Below are 18754 nucleotides of genomic sequence, written 5' to 3'. Positions count from 1 at the left end.
GTAATGAATCATTATGAAAGATACTGCAACTGAAAAATATATAGTGAATTAAATCAAGTGATATGGTTTCCAAATAAGACGGCAATATAATGGTGACATAAGATAGAATAAAAATCATTTATGTATTTACTGACTACCTTTTACCAATAAAACATTATGAGGTATAAAGATTTATAAGAATAGAAAGTTAGAAAAAAACCCCTAAATGTCCACAAATAGGAGAATAAATAAATTGCACTGTGTTCAAACTGTGAAGTATTATATAACACAGAAAAGGAGTAAGCTATAACCACACCTATCAACATGAAGGATTCTCATAAACATAAATGTTGAGAGAAAAGACCAGTGAACAAAGAATACACTGGTGTGAGATTATTTACATAAATTTGTAAAAGGTACAAAAGAGAATATATATTGCCTAGGAGTATATGTGTTGGACTTGAGAGTTTCTTGGACAGCAAAGAGATCAAACAAGTCAATCCTAAAGGAAATCAATCCTGAATATTCATTGGAAGGACTGATGCTGAAACTGAAGCTCCAACACTTTGGCCACCTGATACAAAGAGCCAACTCATTGGAAAAGACCCTGATGCTGGGAAAGATAGAAGGCCAAAAGGAGAAGGGGGCAGCAGAGCATGGGATGGTTGGATGGCATCACTGACTCATTGGACATGAGTTTGAGCAAGCTCCAGGAGATAATGAAGAACAGGGAAGCTTCGTGTGCTGCAGTCCACGGGGTTGCAAAGAGTTGGACACAACTTAGGGACTGAACAATATATGTTGGAAGCACATTGAAAGATAAACACCAGTGGTTCCCTCTAGAGTCGGGAAAGAAGTGAATCATGATCAGAGAAGGGGACACAGAGGACTGCAGACACACAGGTAGTGTTGCATTTGTTAAGCTATGTGACTGGCAAACGTGCTCATTTTATTTTCCTTTATACTTTTCTGTGTAGTAAAATTTGCAAAATAAAATTTAATAAAAACATGTGAAGTGATTCTTCTCCTGAAAAATCTAGTGTGATAATAAGAAACGTTTATTAATCCCCCAGTTCTTGACACAGATTTTCTAAAACCCTTGGAATTTCCTGAGTGATAGAGATAATACGATCATATTTTGTTATTCACAAAGGCGTTTTTCAAGCATATGTGAGCTTGTGCTAATAAGGTGACTCTTGGATGGGGGCTGGTTGCCAGAGGGACCAACTATGTGATTAGAGGAATGGAACTTTCAACCCCATCACACCCCTCTCATCCACACAGGACATAAGGAGATTGGATTCAAACACCTATGGCCAGTGATTTAGTCTATCATGCCTAGATAATGGAACCTCCATAAGACTCTTAAATCATGGGGGTCAAAGAAACTTCAAGTGGGGTCCTAGGAGTGGAGCACCCTCAGAGAGGGCAGAGAGGTTCTGTTCCTCTTCCCCTCTTCCTATCCTACACATTTCTCCCATTTGATTCTTCCTGAGTTGTATCCTTTATAACAAACTGTTAATAGTAATTGGCTGTTTTCCTGAGTTCTGTGAGGCTGGCAAGTAAATTATTGAACTTGAAGAGGGAGTTGTGGGAACTCCCTGGTCTTATACCTGATTGATTGTTGGTCAGAATTATAGATGGAAACCTGAGACTTACTAGCCCAGTCACGAGGGACTGAGCCCTTAACCAATGGGACCTGTGCTAACTCTGTGCGGTTAGTGTCCGAACTGAGCTGAATTCTAAGACACTCAGTTGTATTCAGGGAATCAGAGAATTGTTTTGGGGGTAAAAGAAAAAACCCCATATATTTGGTGTCAGAAGTTTTGTGAGTAGAAATGCCATCACATCTAGCTATGGAGAATAAACTTGCACATAAAAAAGCAGATGGTGATACGATAATCACAAATGTATATACTCCAAGTGAGTTTTAGCAATAGCATTTCTGAATTCTTCAGGGAAATTTTCATGAAGAGGGTAGAAAGTCTTATTATCAAAGAGAAAGAATGAAGTCGGAAGAGAACTAAAAAGAATGGGATACATGTCCATACAGCCATAATGTATATCCTCCCACTAGGATGCCATCCCCATGAGTGTAGGACTGTCTGTTGTATTTGGTGCTGAATGCCCAGTCCCAAATATATCCTATGTCATCTCCATATGGAATGGCTTTTATGGAAGGAAGACTGGCATTTCCTAACACACAGGACACTAGACATAGAGAACACACACACATATTGACCAGTTAGTCATGCACTTTATACAGTGGCCATCAACCCCATAGAACTCTTTCCTCCAGAGAAGACATACAGTAGATATTTTTGGGTATAACATGTAAAGCTGATATATCAACAGTGCATTAGAAAAGACACTTGAGCGTATATCTAAGAAAGCAAATATTTTGATCATTTAAAATGAACTTTGAGGGACTTCCTTGGTGGCCTATTGGTAAAGAATCTACCTTCCCATGTGGGTTCAACCCCTGGTTGAGGAATTGAGGTTTCAGATGCTGAGGAACAACAAAGCCCATTGTCACAACTAGAGAAACCTGTACGCTGCAACCAAGACCCTGTACACCACAGCAAAGACCTAGAATAGCCCAAAGGAAAAAAAGAACTTTGATTCTAGGACACTCAGTTGTGTCCATGGAATCAGAGAATTGGTTTTGGGGTAAAAGAAAAAACCACACATATGTAGTCAGAAGTTTTGTGAGTAGATACACTATCGTATCTAGCTATAGAGAAAACACATTTGCACATAAAAAAGTAGATGACAATATAATATTACAAATGTTTATGTTCCAAATGAGTCTGCTACAGGAAACAAAAATTATTCAGAATGACAAAATAGACATAGCAAAATCTAGACCATTGATGTCAAAAGTACTGAATTGAGAAATAGTGAGCCTAAAATAAGTATTTCTTTATAGTTCACATTTACTTTTAAATTTAAAATTTTTTATTTTATTTTAAAATAAATTCATTTTATTTTAAATAAATGATTTATAAATTAAAGATTTATAAATCTTAAGATTTGTAAATTAAGATTATTTTAAATTTAAACTATTAAATAAATAATTTAAATAAAATTTTATTCTAAAATATTTATTTTACTTTCAGTATTATATTAGTTTCAGGTGTATTGTTTACATATGTTCCTAGGGAGGAGTGGAGAGACAACAGAAACAGAAAATATTGATATATTTCTATGTAATGTAAAGAAATAAGCAGGCCTCAGAGTCATTTGAAGGCTCTACATCACAAAATGAAATAAAAGGCAAGAGGTCTAAAGTGATTTGGTCAAGATATGTGTCTATAGGGGGCCTAGGAAACCAGAAGGTTTGAGTCATTAAATCAAAAACTGCAAATTTAATAAAACTTATTTGTGGACTGTCTTTTCCATCTCATCTAGCTATTACTCTGGCAATAAACAGCCTCAAAACCACGTACACTTTAGAATTAAATGTATAAGATGTATCAAAGCACCTAGAACAGTCTACCATATACTAAACTTAATAAATACCAATGACTGATAAAATAGTAAGTACATTAATACTTTTGGTTTTAGATATCTAAAAATTTTTATTCTATTCATGAAAGCTCCTTCAGTGTTACCATCTGTTCTAACCATGACTTCATATTCCCTATCATGAAATCCTACCCACTTACCCAGTATCCCAGCAATGGTTTCTTGTACCAGAATGCTAATACCAAAGAAATTGAAGCATGCACAATGAAGGCCATTTCTACAGTGATGAGTAAACAGTATTTATGCAATTTGCCCAATGCTCAGCTCCCCAGGGTATATTCCTTGGCCTCTGTTGGTCCCACTATCTGCTGCCCTACTCCTGCTTACATCATCTCCATCAGTTGGAGTTGGGATGGAGGATGGTGAAGGAAGAAACACAATTGTAAGAAACCTTCAGCCTACCACTATGGCTTCACATTACCAGTCTGAGTAGTTGACTTCTGTTTATTTGCTTCAGTCATTGTTAAGAAATACTCATAAAAGAATCCAGGAGATCTAAGGCATAGTTCAAATTCTGCCACTTTCTGAATAACCTTAGGACTAGTTACTTAACTTCTGTGGCTGCAATAATATGTTCTAAATAGAAAATCTTTCATATCTCTTCCAGTTCTAAATTCTGATTAATCCCGTATTTCCCAAGATACTCAAGAATAAGCTATAAATAGGAAGGGGCAGGTCTCCCCACCACCATTATCCCATTGCTATTTCCAACATGCACTATTGCCTTGTATTTTTTTAATGAAATCTTCCTACAAAGCCAATGATTCCTCCATCTTCATGTCCCCAACCTCTAGAAATATTTGAATAAGCATATGGTATAACAAGAATTTTGGTGCTGGAGAAGACTCTTGCAAGTCCCTTGGACTGCAAGGAGATCAAAGCAGTCAATCCTAAAAGAAATCAACCTTAAATATACTTTGGCCAGCTGATGCAAAGAGCTGACTCATTGGAAAGTGAATCTTACCCTGATCCTGGGAAAGACTGAGGGCAATAGGAGAAGGAGCAACAGAGGATGAATGGTTAGATAGCATCACTGACTCAGGGCACATGAATTTGAGCCAACTCTGGGAGATGGTGAGGGACAGAGGAGCCTGGCATGCTGCAGTCCATGGGGGTCACAAAGAGTTGGACATGACTTAGCAACTGAACAACAGGATAACAAGATTCGTGGACCTGAAAGATCTGGATCCAACCTCTGATTTTACCACTTATTACCAGTTTTACTCTCAAAATAATAGCAGTTAATGGATTGCAGTTATATTGGAGACTTTCGTCTTTAATTTCACTAACTTTAGAGAAGAACAAACACATTCTGAGAGATTAATGATGGGAATCTTGTGGATTTTTTTCAATACTTCAAAACCAATGGTTAAGAAAAAAATTTTAGTACCAAAAGATACTCTTTAAATAAAAGCCAACACGCAACTTCAATATATGACCAGATCACAATGACACCAGAAGCTCAAGTATCACACTAGACCTCTCTATACCTTCCAGCCTAGCCCCAAGGCTTACCGACTCAGTCCGAGAACTTGCAAAGACCCTCCTCAAAGTGGCCATCAGCATCACTTGGGATCAGAGTTGAAGAGCAGAATCTCAGATCCCACCCCAGGCTTACTGAATAGAAGCTACCACGTGATGTGTGTGGTCTGTGTGTGTAATAAATGTGATAAATACTGATCTAGAATACAATTTAGAAAACACTGAATTACCCCATGGTATCCCCCTAATTAAAGTCTCTGGCTTAGCTTTCTTATTGCCTACCTCATTGTTGAGACCCTGAGTGTGAACTCATTTTGAGAGTACACAATTTGTAAACAGAAAGTACTTTCATTAGTTCAAGATCCTAGAAGTTTCTGCTACCTCCCTGTTTGTGTTCCAGCTAAAATCTCCTCAAAATTCCCATTGAAAAGAATAAGTTTACATGATAAACCTATACCCATACCTTAATAGATATCCCACAGGGAAAAGCCCTTATTTGATTGAATTACAGAAATGAAGTGAAGTGTAAAGGCGCTCTCCTGTCCAACTCTTTGCAACCCCATAGACTATAGTGGAGTGGATAGCCTATCCCTTCTGCAGCGGATCTTCCTGACCCAGGAATTGAACCGGGGTCTCCAACTTCTGCTGACCTAAGCCACATTCATTGATTGAAATATTTTATTGCATACTGTTTTCACTGTATACCAGCTGGGCTGAATTTGATAAGTTAACAAGTACACTATCTAGTTAACGTACCTAAATTCCCTTTCCAATTAGTATGTCCTACCTCAAATATTTAAAGTCATGAAGTAAAACCATTTTTTAAAACTCAATATAGCTAAACAAAGGTCTTCCCTTGTGGCCCAGCTGGTAAAGAATCACCTGCAATGTGGGAGACCTGGATTTGATTCCTGGGTTGTGAAGATCCCCTGGAGAAGGGAAAGGCTATCCGCTCCAGTATTCTGACCTAGAAAATTCCATGGACTGTATAGTTCATGGGGTCGCAAACAGCTGGAATGACTAAGCGACTTTCACTTCACTTCACTTCATAGCTAAACAAAATATAGAAAAAGAGGTGATTAATAACTAAGGGACACAAATAAATACATTGAACGACTGAATATAAAACTAAAGAAATAGACTACAAATAGGTTGACTATATCCATTTCTTAATATCATTCTCTTATCTCTTGTATTTAAATACTTGTTTTTATCTGAAAATTCACTTCAAAAAGGTTACTCCTTAATGTTAGACTTTTCCAGCTGATAATGTGATATGCAGCAATATTGTTATTTTGACATTTCCAAAAAGCTCAAAAATCATGCAGTTAACTTGGCTTATCACAAGGAGATTTGACCCATTATGCTATTCTTGAATGTATTTTCCCCAGTCAATTAATTTAAGGAGAGAACCCACTTATATAACTGAGTTATGAAATGGTCGAATGATTTCATGATTCCCGTTTCATTCTCTGATTTTTTTTTAACTTTATGTAAGCTTCATCATTAGAATACTTAAAAACAAAGAGCATTAGAAGGTGGATGGCTTTCTGTCTCTTTTGCTTTCTCTCCCTCTTTTGCTGTCTCTATCAATAAAACCCTCCAGATATATGCACCTACTGGGAGGAAAAGGAAGAGAGGATAACTGATCCCCTATCAGTATTGAATTTTCCTGGTTAATACAAAATACATGATTTCCAATCACCTGTACGTATTATATTGAATCATGTAGTTACAGAACTAGATCATTGCACTTACACATCCCATAATCACACCCTGTTTTCTCTCAAACCTATTTTCATTTCCTTCCTCTTTTTTATATTATTATTATTAATATTAGTTTTGAGCAGTTCAGCCTTTATTAAGGTCGGGCCCCGGGTCACGTGGAGCTGGTGTACTTGGTCACAGCCTTGGCACCCTTGGACATGGCACACTTGGCCGGCTCCCCAAGCAGCCGCAGATGCACGGCTGTCTGGACTCCCGGGACGTGAGTGTGGTTCGGCCGAGTACTGGGCCAGCCCGGCGCTCTCGCCCGCCAGCCGCTCAAACACATCATTCACGAACGAGTTCATGATGCTCATGGCCTTGAAGGAGATGCCGATTTGGGGTGCACCTGCTTCAGCCCCTTGTAGATGTACATCTAGTAGGTTTCTTTGCACCGGCTGGGCCTTCTGGACTTCTTGTCCCCAGGACTCCTGCCCCGGGCCCCCTGCTACAGCTGTCCATGTCCGCTTATCCTCCTGCTCCTCCTGGCGGCCTATATTTTTATTATTGTTGTTTGCTTAATGTTTCTTACTCTCTCTTTTACAGTACTCTATAGCAAACACCTCTTCCAACAACACAAGAGAAGACTCTACACATGGACATCACCAGATGGTCAACACCAAAATCAGATTGATTATATTCTTTGCAGCCAAACATGGAGAAGCTCTATACAGTCAGCAAAAACAAGACCTGGAGCTGACTGTGGCCCAGATCATGAACTCCTTATTGCCAAATTCAGACTTAAATTGAAGAAAGTGGGGAAAACCACTAGACCATTCAGGTATGACCTAAATCAAATCCCTTATGAATATACAGTGGAAGTGAGAAATAGATTTAAGGGACTAGATCTGACAGACAGAGAGCCTGATGAACTATGGACGGAGGTCCGTGACATTGTACAGGAGACAGGGATCGAGACCATCCCCATGGAAAAGAAATGCAAAAAAGGCAAAATGGTTGTCTGAGGAGGCCTTACAAATAGCTGTGAAAAGAAGAGAAGTGAAAAGCAAAAGAGAAAAGGAAAGATATTCCCATTTGAATGCAGAGTTCCAAAGAATAGCCAGGAGAGATAAGAAAGCCTTCCTCAGTGATCATGCAAAAAAATAGAGGAAAAACAACAGAATGGGTAAAAGAGTAGAGATCTTCTTCAAGAAAATTAGAGATACCAAGGGAATATTTCATGCAAAGATGGGCTCAATAAAGGACAGAAATGGTATGGACCTAACAGAAGCAGAAGATATTAAGAAGAGGTGGCAAGAATACACAGAAGAACTGTACAAAAAAGATCTTCACAACCCAGATAATCACGAAGGTGTGATCACTCACCTAGAGCCAGACATCCTGGAATGTGAAGTCAAGTGGGCCTTAGAAAGCACCACTATGAACAAAGCTAGTGGATGTGATGGAATTCCAGTTGAGCTATTTCAAATCCTGAAAGATGATGCTGTGAAAGTGCTGCACTCAATATGCCAGCAAATTTGGAAAACTCAGCTGTGGCCACAGGACCGGAAAAAGTCAGTTTTCCTTTCAATCCCTAAGAAAGGCAATCCCAAAGAATGTTCAAACTACCGCACAATTGCACTCATCTCACACGCTAGTAAGTTAATGCTCAAAATTCTCCAAGCCAGGCTTCAGCAATACGTGAACCAAGAACTTCCAGATGTTCAAGCTGGTTTTAGAAAAGACAGAGGAACCAGAGATCAAATTGCCAATATCCACTGGATCATCGAAAAAGCAAGTGAGTTTCAGAAAAACATCTATTTCTGCTTTATTGACTATGCCAAAGCCTTCGACTGTGTGGATCACAATAAACTCTGGAAAATTCTGAAAGAGATGGGAATACCAGACCACCTGACCTGCCTCTTGAGAAACTTGTATGCAGGTCAGGAAGCAACAGTTAGAACTGGACATGGAACAATAGACTGGTTCCAAATAGGAAAAAAGAGTAGGTCAAGGCTGTATATTGTCTCCCTGCTTATTTAACTTATATGCAGAGTACATCATGAGAAACGCTGGGCTGGAAGAAGCACAAGCTGGAATCAAGATTGCCAGGAGAAACATCAATAACCTCAGATATGCAGATGACACCACCCTTATGGCAGAAAGTGAAGAGGAACTAAAGAGCCTCTTGACGAAAGTGAAAGAGGAGAGTGAAAAAGTTGGCTTAAAGCTCAACATTCAGAAAACTAAGATCATGGCATCTGGTCCCATCACCTCATGGGAAATAGATGGGGAGACAGTGGAAACAGTGTCAGACTTTATTTTTCTGGGCTCCAAAATCACTGCAGATGATGACTGCAGCCATGAAATTAAAAGACACTTACTCCTTGGAGGGAAAGTTATGACCAACCTAGATAGCATATTAAAAAGCAGAGACATTACTTTGCCAACAAAGGTCCATCTAGTCAAGGCTATGGTTTTTCCAGTGGTCATGTATGGATGTGAGAGTTGGACTGTGAAGAAAGCTGAACGCCGAAAAATTGATGCTTTTGAACTGTGGTGTTGGAGAAGACTCTTGAGAGTCCCTTGGACTGCAAGGACATCCAACCAGTCTATCCTAAAGGAGATAAGTCCTGGGTGTTCATTGGAAGGACTGATGCTGAAGCTGAAACTCCAGTACTTTGGCCACCTCATGTGAAGAGTTGACTCATTGGGAAAGACCCTGATGCTGGGAGGGATTGGAGGCAGGAGGAGAAGGGGACGACAGAGGATGAGTTGGCTGGATGGCATCACCGACTCGATGGGCATGAGTTTGAGTAAACTCCGGGAGTTTGTGATGGACAGGGAGGCCTGGCATGCTGCGGTTCATGGGGTCGCAAAGAATCAGACACGACTGAGCAACTGAACTGAACTGAGAATTAAAAAAAAAAAAATTTCAGTAAAGTAGCATTAAAGGTTGTGAATTTAAAATGCTGGAGGTGAGCAGAGACAAAGGTAAGTTGTTCGAGCAATATTGTGTAGAACTAACTTTAAATACCTATATACTTATACATACGCATTGTACAGAAGAAGCAAGGAATGAAATATTCACTTTTATTTTGTCCTTAAAGTTCATATTAATCAAAACTGCACAAAACTTCTTTTCTATAATTAAGAACCATGAAAAGAGAATTTATTCTTAAAATCTTAAGTGCAATATCTTTTTTCTTCTTCTATAGATACTTTATCCAAATAATTAACCCAATACCCAAATTTAATCCAAAATATCCAAATAATAGATATTTAGTCTATTATGTTAAATGGCTAACATCATCAAACTCAGAGGGAACAAGACCAAAAAATAAATAAATAAAAGAAAACAGACCTTCATAGGCATCCATAATTTAAGTTCCTCTTGGCCTCAGGGTATCAAAATGCCCTTCCAAGTAGATAACACTGGGTGACTCTGCCACCTATAGTCAGCACAGCTTGAAGAAAAAAATAATGCTGAAGTGTTCCATTTGCTTGAGTTTTAAAAAGTCTTAATTGGAGATATTAAGGATCTATCTGTGCTCCAGAACTTGAAACCTAGAGCAACTTGAGGCTGTTTGAAACTAAACTGAGTGGTCTAGTTGGAGGAATGCAAAATCAGCTCAAGAAAGCTGCTGAATTTGTCATTAATGGTTTCCTAATCATATTACTTGAAATTTTGAGGAAAAAAAATAGACATGCTATGTCTATGTTCAATGAGAAATACAAAATGTATATAAAGAACAAAAATAAAAATCACCCATAATCCACCACCAGAGATAACCACTGTTAATATGTTGGTATATTTCCATCATTCTTTTTACTATGCATCTATTTATGGATATATGGGTACATGTACATACTTATGCATAGTATATGTGTGTTAGAATTAATATGCATAGGTACTAATGTAAGTATCTAACTTAACAAAGTTGGGATGATTCTATGTACATAATACTACAACCTTTTATATTCAAAATTGTAAACATCTCTCATATCATAAAATAGTCTCCAAAATTGGTTCTTAATAGTTACATTATATCACTGTATATATATTTTTAACTATTTAGGCAATTAAACATTCTTTTTTTCCCAAACTTTTTGATTACCTTTTAAGGATTTAATTTTAAATGTAAGATCAAAGAGTATATACATTCTTAGGTTAGAAGGGCATGGATATCTTTTTAAGAACTTCATAAATCATCCAAAATTCTAAGAAACATTAAATAATTATTGAAGAGAAAATGTTCATGAAGTTAAGCAACTAAGTATATTAACAAATAGTTATTATATACATTCTTTAATTGAACTAGGAGTCAAGGCAAATTCATAAATCAGTGTAATAGTTGAGAATGGGCTTGAAGCCATCTTGTATGGGTTTAATTTCACTCTGCTACTTGTAGTTGGACATTATATTCGACTGCATACCTGCTGTAACAGCATACCACAGGATATTCTGGGTGTTTTAAGCAACAGAAATGTATTTTCTCACAATTCTAGTGGCCGGAAGCCCAGGATCATGCTGCCAGCAGGGGTGGTTTCTGGTGAGCTCTCTCCATGGCTTGCTGTGTTCTCACAGATCTTTTTTCTGTGCACATACATCCCCTGGGCTCTCCTCCTCATCTTATAAGGACATCAGTCCTATTGGATGAGGCACCCGCCCTTGTGACCTCATCTAGCCTTATTTATCTCCTTAAAGAAACTATCTCCAAATACAGTCATGTTGAGGTTTAGGCACCAACATGCGAATTTAGGGGGAATACAATTCAGTCCGTGACAGGTATGTTTGGCCAATTTACTTGGTGGTTGCATATATGGATTACCTCACTTGTAAAATAAAGATAGTAACACTTTATTGTCTATGATCAAATGAAAAGCATTATTAGAGATAAAACTAAGATCATGGCATCCAGTCCAATCACTTCATGGCAAATAGATTGGGAACAATGGAAACAGTGAGAGACTTTATTCTCCTGGGCTCCAAAATCACTGCAGATGGTGACTGCAGCCATGAAATTAAAAGACGCTTGCTCCTTGAAAGAAAAGCTATGACCAACCTTGACAGCATATTAAAAAGCAGAGATATTACTTGGCTGACAAAGGTCTGTCTACTCAAAGCTATGGTTTTTCCAGTAGTAATGTATGGATGTGAGATCTGAATCATAAAGACAGCTGAAAGTCAACGAATTATGATTTTGAACTGTGGTGTTGGAGAAGACCCTTGAGAGTCCTTTGGATAGCAAGGGGATCCTACCAGTCCATCCTAAAGGACATCAGTCCTGAATATTCATTGGAAGGATTGATGCTGAAGCTGAAGCTCCAATACTTTGGCCACCTGATACAAAGTACTGACTCATTAGAAAAGACCTTGATGCTGTGAAAGATTGAAGGCAGGAGGAGAAGGGGACGACAGAGGATGAGATGGCTGGATGGCATCACTGACATGATAGACATGAGTTTGAGCAAGCTCCAGGAGTTGATGATGGTCAGCGAAGCCTGCCGTGCTGCGGTCCATGGGGTTGCAAAGAGTCAGACATGACTGAGTGACTGAACTGAACTAATAGATAAAACATTCAAGGACAGTGCTTTGAAAACAATATTTAACAAATAAATAGTATCACATTAAAAATTTAGGGCTTACATACTCACTGAATACATTAATCATGTATTCTTAAAAATAGCTTCTATTACAGAATGTCTAAGTTGGATGTCCTATTAGCCTTAATAATTATTAGGAGGAATTAGTAGTTAATAGAAAAGAAATACAAACATTAAGAAAAATCCAAGATCAGGATTATACAATGAATTGGCAGCGTGATTAATAGTAAAAATAAATATTTCAAGAAAAGGTATATCCTGTCAACTCCTTTGAAATTAAGATAATTTTCAAAAAGAAGATTGTCATCTTTTTGATGAATATTTATTAAGTATAGTTGGTGAAAACACAAACTTAAGAAAAGAAACAAGATATATCATTTGAAAGATTTTGTTTTTATTTAAAAATTTTTAAACTGTCTTCCATAACAAAATAAATCTCCAATACAACCATTCCCAAAATATTTAGTAAGCTGCTAAATTAAGTAAAGTTAGTAAAGAATTTAGAAAATTCTAAATTTTCTAAAGAATTTTCTAAAGAACTAATAAAGAATGGGAAAAACTAATGCCAAGAGAGTAACAGCATTCATCTTGCCTCTTTAAAAGAGTTTACTTGAAAATTGAGCAACACATAAGAATTTACTGAGTTATGTTTTGTGATTGGTAAGCCAGGTACCATTGAAAATGCAAAATAAGTTATGACACATAAGCAGAAAATTAAGACAATACAGATATGCACACAGTACCTTGGAGTGTAGCTGAAGGACATATAATTCAGAATGGCAGGAGGAGGCTGACCAAGAATGCCAGTGTCAGAGTGGTTATGTAGAAGAAATGACATTAAACTGAAGATTAATAGCAGATGGCTGTCCATGAAGGCAGATAAAAGGGGAAAACCAGCCAGGGAAGGGAAGTCTCCAAGTAAATAGACCACAGGACCAAAGACACAAACATGAGGAAAATGTTGTAGAAAATTACAAGTAATTCAGTGTTGCTGAACCAGAATTCCAGGAAATGATTGTAAGTAATGAAGCTGGATAGGTAAGATCATGAATAACTTGTATATATTATCAAAGGAGTTTGAAATTTAGTCTGTAGATAATGAAGAACAGCCTTATTTAGTGTTATTGACATCTTAAATAGTTTTCCATCAGTTCTTTAGAGGATGGGCTTGAAGGTGAAAAATTAGAGTCAGGAAGACGAGTAAGGAGATCATTTCAATCCCTGGGTTGTGAAGATCCTCTGGAGGAGGAAACGGCAACCCACTCCAATATTCTTGCCTAGAGAATCCCATGGACAGAGGAGCCTGGTGGGCTACAGTCCATGGGATCACAAAGAGTCAGACACGACTGAGCGACTAACACTTACCACTTTCTTTCCACTTTGATGGTCTAGTCAGAATTGAGGTAGTAGAGAAAAAAGGAAGGAGCAGAAAATGGCAAGAAGTACTTAGGCATTAAAATTATCAGAACCTATGACTGTGTAGATACAGAACTGTGGAAGAGGATGGTGATTAAACAGGAAGTTTAGAAAAAGGAGGAATTTTGAGAGAAGCTGACACATTCAGTTTCTGAAATAGTAGCATCAAGAAGATGATGAGTGGTTGACAGAAAACTGAATATATGAATCTACAGCATGAGGATTAAGGCTGGGGTGTATGGGTTGAAATAAGAGAGAGGACAAGGTTTCCCACTGAGTATTTGAAATGACGAATGATTCAGGGATAGAATCCTGAGAAACACTGACTTTAAAAGATGAGTCATATGGAAGAAGTCCATGGAAGACGGGAAAAGAGGAGAACCAGCAAAATACTGGGTTAGAAAAGACAAGTATGCAAAAGAATCAGAACAGCCTGGGACCCCTGAGGAATGCCCATGGAATATGCCAAATAGAAAGTTATTTGTGATCTTAGAAATGCCAGTGTGTATATTGTGTGTGCACGTGTGTGTGCTAAGTTGCTTCAGTCATGTGAGACTCTTTGTGACCCTATGGATTGTAGCCCACCAGGATCCTCTGTCCATGGGATTCTCCAGGCCAGAATATTGGAGTGGGTTGCCATGCCCTTCTCCGGGGGATCTTCCTGACCCAGGAATCAAACTTGCATGTCTTATGTCTCCTGCATTGGCAAGTGAGTATTTTACCACTAGCGCCACCTGGAGGGACTGGAAAACCAGCGGATTGTAGTGAGTTCTTTGAGTTAAGTGACAGATCACAGAAAAGATGTTAGAATCTCTCTTGGGTTACATAGGCAGGAAGTACCGTCCCAACATCTGAATGATACCCTATGGGATGAAGTGAACGCAAGACAGAAGTGCCCGAAGTAAGGAATGTGCAGAGAAGTCTGACCCAGATGTGGAATTATGGTTCAAGGGTAGGATTCTAATGAGAAGAAAGGATTTCAAGTGCAGAACCAGTGACTGGAAGAAGCATTATCATTACAACTTGAAAACAAAGGAATCACAAGCAGAACTCGCTGTAAGATTGACATTTAACATTGTGTTCTTCCCTGGTGATTCAGTTGGTAAAGAGCCTGCTTGCAATGTGGGAGACTCAAGTTCAATCCCTGGGTCGGGAAGATCCTTTGGAGAAGGGAATGGCAACCCACTCCACTATTCTTGCCTAGATAAATCCATGGACAGAGGAGCCTGGTGGGCTACAGTCCATGGGGTCACAAAGAGTCGGACATGACTGATAGTTCCTGCATGTTACTCAAAAAAGACCCCTTACATATCCCGATTAAAGGTAGATCAAGTTACTGAGATTGTGTGGGACTAGAATATGAAGGCAAGATCAAGCGGCTGTAACAGAAGAAGCGTGTGGGGGATAAGGACTCAGAGAAGCATTAGAAAGGAATTGACAGGAGAGAAACATGATGAAAATCTTCACTCTGGCAAAGATATGCAAGAACACCGTAACTAAATTGCAAGAATACATAAGTCAAAAAAGTAACTTATCCAGAAAAATAAGAAATGGACAAACTAAGAAAGATTAGCACTTCAGAAGTCAAAGATAGGTGACAGCTTTCATCTCTAGCACACACAAATGACCCCATAAAGATTTGCTGAATGAAGAACTAAATGGATAAACAAAATAAGGGGGGAAATTAATTTTTTTACTGTGGATATTGGCAGCAGTTTTGTTTTGTTCTACTTTAAATTAAGGTGGCTACATGATATCTATTTTTCATCTGAAATTTTCACTTTTTAAACTATACATGTATTATGCCACATTCCTCTAGACAAGTTATTTTATAAAAGTAATTATTTTCCCCCAGAAAAATTAAATAGAATCAGTGGATGCCATTGATATAGAGCACTTGTAAGCACTAAAAATTAGTGTTTCCCTATGATTTCCCTATTTTTCAGTGTCCTCTATTAGCAGGAAGAGTATTAATCTGTTCAGTTTTATCCTAGAACCATATTTTTACATTTAATTAAAGATACAACACATGCACAAAACATACCCTCACCACAGGGCATGCCTTAATAGAAACAGTATACCATGCTTCTGTCATTAGGCAAGGTCAAGAAAAATAAAGGATAATTGAGTAACTGCCAGAAGAGTTGAGAGGAAAGAAGATCTTGTCTGGAGGACAATAGAAAAATAAGTATAAAATGATGCAGTCATAAGGTAATAAAATGATACAGAGTCAGGAGGAAAAAGTTCTAGTTCTATGATTCACTTTGTAGTCTAGGACAAAGCATGTCAGTGTTCCCAGTTCTTGCTTTCATTCTTTGCCCTTCTCATTTGGTATGCAGCGGCCATAAGGGTCTTCTTAAGATGCAAGTCAAACCATATCACTTTCCTGCCTAAAACTTTCCAATAGTTTCCTGGTAAAGTTGAAAGAAAATCTAACCCATTCCCCATGACCTTCATCACCGTATGTGAACGGAACTCTGCCTACCTCTCTGAACTCATGTCTTTCTACTTTTCCCTCAGTAACTGTTCCTGGATTGTTTTATCTTCCTTACACCCTACAAAAGCTCACAGATGCTGTTTGTATAGAATACCAAGCTCCCAGTCACACTGCAGTTGGCTGGTTTTTATCATTTAGATGTCAACTCAAATGCCACCTCCTTAGAGGTATCTTATTTGACTTTCTATAGGAAAATAATTATCCCAGTATCATCCATCTATCTCTATCATACTACGACTTTTCTTTATAAAATTTACTACTCTTAAAAATCATCTTTCATTATGCATGTGCTTTTATACGTGTATCCCATCTATAAAACATTTCCTCGACTATTGTATTCATCATAGAAATTTCTGGGTCACAGTTGATGTTCAGTAAATATTCGTAAATGAAGGAGAATAGGAAGGAAAAATGAAAGGAAGGAGGCAGAGAAACAAATAAACAATTGACAGCAAAATGAGGCAAAATTGTGGAAAAGAACATTGGAAACAACCACCCAGATATTATTTAGATAACATTCTATGCTTGAATATATTTAAATACCATACACTTGCTATGACTTAAATTCCATATACTATTGTTTTCATTTTCTTGACATTTCAGTGAAACCTAAACAATGCAAACATTTTTATGCATATGTACGGGAGTGGATATGGATATGTATACTAATTTTCATGCTTTATTTGGGTGAATCTAGGGTATACAGAAACATAAGAGACACCCTCAGAACACACTCAAGATGTCATCATTCACATATCCATGTGCTACCCCTCTAAATTACACTTCTCCAGCTGGTATGGTTAATTTCGAAGTGGATAAGCTAACAGTGCCATATCACACCCAAGTAGTAGAAAACTGTATAAAAACAAGATAAAACAGTGACAAACAATGGATTATTTCAATGGCATATGGCAGATACACCGTCGGACCAGCCTCAAATACAACTCTTGGATTCTGTTTAAAAATCAGTGCTTGAATTATAGATTTAGTGTTCAAGGCATTCTTTGTAAGCAGTGAGCAATTATTCCAAAAAGAAGAAAGAGAGGGTCAGATAAAGGAGAAAAGGAAAACACACTGGTCATTGGAGAAGAAAGATAAACTAGAATTAGTGGGTAGTAAATGCTTGACAATCTATAGGGAGTAAGATAAAATGCATGAAGCATTCAACAGGAAGAGATGGCAACAAATAGACTGCAGTGGGTTGCCATGTCCTCTTCCAGGGGATCTTCCCAACCCAGGGATCAAACCCAGGTCTTCCGCATTACAGGTGGATTCTTTACCAGCTGAGTCACAAGGGAAGCCCAAGAATACTGGAGTGGGTAGCCTAGCCCTTCTCTATTGGATCTTTCCAACCCAGGAATCAAACTGGGTGCTCCTGCATTGCAGGTGAATTCTTTACCAAGGAGTCACTTATATGACTATCCAAATTAGTCAAACTCACAGAAACAGAAAGAAGAATGGTGGTTGCCATGGGCTGGTGGCAGGGGAAAATGGGAATTGCTATTTAATGGATTTAAAGATCCACTATATAATATCATGGGCTTCCTTGATAGCTCAGTTGGTAAGGAATCCGCCCACAATGCAGGAGCACCCAGTTCGATTCCTGGGTTGGAAATATCCAAAACCCACCCCAATAGGATTCCCTTGTGGCTCAGCTGGTAAAGAATCTGCCTGCAATGCTAGAGACCTAGGTTCAATTCCAGGGTTGGGAATATCCCCTGGAGAAGGGAAAGGCTACCCACTCCAGTATTCTGGCCTGGAGAATTCCATGGACTATATAGTCCATGGGGTCACAAAGAGTCAGACACAACTGAGTGATTTTCACTTTCATATAATATCAAGCTTATAGTTAAAATCCTGTGTTATACACTTAAAAGTCTGTAAAAAGAATAGATCTCAAATTATGTGTTTTTATCACAATTTAAAAAATAATTTGTAACATTTTCCAGAAAAGAATTTACTTACTTCATTTATAAATATGAAAGGACCTTTTAGTCTATAGCTTATTTTTATTTGTACACATAATTCAGTGACAAAAAGTAAATATTGTAAACTTAAATTATCTTGGCAAATATGGCTTCTTACAGTAGGAAATATTAACCATCACACGGTGACTGAAAAATAAAGATTCCCTCATCTCAACTCACTGCTCTCTAATAATAAAATTATAAATTAAAACTTTCAACTCCTATCTGAAGCATGAAATTCCAGAGCCACTCTATATCAAGGGGAAAAATAAGTGCTTAAAGCTAAGATTCATATATTATCTCCCTGGAGGAGCTTCTGCCCTTAAAAAGAGAACCCACCACAATACAAATCCTAATAAAATGATAATGAAAGGGATTTCCACAGATAATGGCCTTTATTGCTTTACCTCTGAATTGCCCCAGCCTAATGGAGAGTAGCCCCAAAGTTTATGTATACTGCAGATCATTGTATTTAAAAAGTCAAATATGAGGATTCCTTGGTGGTCCAGTGGTCAAGACTCCATGTTTCCATTGCAGGCAGTATGAATTTGATCCCTGGTCCTGCAAGCCATAC

The 18754-nt window shown here is 38.0% G+C and overlaps 1 pseudogene; it reads right to left on the bottom strand.

The window, feature by feature from the left end:
• Nucleotides 1–6868: 6868 nt before the first annotated feature.
• LOC122428653 overlaps nt 6869–18754 on the bottom strand; it is a 91777-nt pseudogene continuing 79891 nt past the window's right edge.

Source organism: Cervus canadensis, chromosome 27 (assembly GCF_019320065.1).
Source record: "Cervus canadensis isolate Bull #8, Minnesota chromosome 27, ASM1932006v1, whole genome shotgun sequence".
Taxonomy (NCBI): domain Eukaryota; kingdom Metazoa; phylum Chordata; class Mammalia; order Artiodactyla; family Cervidae; genus Cervus; species Cervus canadensis.
This window is presented reverse-complemented; position numbering and strand designations above follow the sequence as displayed.